The following is a 1,169-nucleotide window of genomic DNA, read 5'->3' on the forward strand; positions in this document are numbered from 1 at the left end:
ATATTGATTGTACCATGTTTGATGCTTTAGGATATACTTCTGGGCTTCCAACTGCTTTAGAAGGACACAAGTTTTGTTGTAGTTCCTGTCATATCTGCTGATTTAGCCCGTGATGTTCAAGGCGGCTTTAAAAGACATCATAGTGACATAAGTGAAATAATCCTGGAGGATAATGTAGATAAGCAATTCCTCCTTGCTTTCTAAATGATGAAACTTTGGTAATAGATCAGAATTCTGAAAAAGATACCCAGAATTCTGTTGTAAGCAGTAGAAATACTGTATTTTGTTTTATATAATAACTGTACAATAACATTTCTTCTTAAAGTCCTTGAAACTTTTTGCAGAGCTTGCATTCTTCCTGTAATTTCAACATAATCTAAAAGAATGTGTTTGAGGACATGTGAGTAAGAAGTCAGTGATGACTCACAAGTACTTGGAAGATGGATAAGTTACAATTTTGTAGCTTGGAATGCATGCCTATAATCAATTTGGGAAGAATACTGTTTTGTTACCACACAAAAATTACTGTATCCATTGCACTAATTATAATAAGCCTTAGAGTACAGAGGTGATACCTCCTTCCAAAATATGTCAGAAAATGTTATTTTTACAGCTTTGAATGCAAATTAAATACTTATGTCATCTTAGATATATTTGTATTTTCAGTTTTTCTAGCCTTTAGTGGAAGAAATCTTTTTAATTCCATTGATTTTATGATGCTCACTTTTGCATCTCTGTCCTCTGCAGGAAAATTTTTGAGCATACTAATTGAGAAATGTTACCAAAAAAGAAGTTAATTCAGCTCTAATTAAACAGGAAAACTCCAAAGATATTATTAATAAGAGTGATATTTTAGTAGCAGGTAAAATACGTGAGTATCAAAACTAAGGAAACCTCAGGACGAAAACCTGGCTATATGAAGCACCTGTCTATAGTTAAAGGTATATCAGATTAAAACATTGTTCACAGTCTTTAAAACGTAGAGCTGCATCGAAGAGTTTGGAACATCCTGTCAGAAAAAAACTGTAAATTAACAGAAGGTCTAAGGTTTATCATCTGAAATATGTAAGATCATAGACATACTCTGAACTGACCATAACGGTTTCTAGCATCTTCATTCTTTTGTGTACTTTTTATTTCTCTGGGAATATTTAAGCTTCTGGAAAGAG

This window comes from Cariama cristata, unplaced genomic scaffold (assembly GCF_000690535.1).
Source record: "Cariama cristata isolate BGI_N322 unplaced genomic scaffold, ASM69053v1 scaffold3747, whole genome shotgun sequence".
In the NCBI taxonomy this organism is placed as follows: Eukaryota; Metazoa; Chordata; class Aves; order Cariamiformes; family Cariamidae; genus Cariama; species Cariama cristata.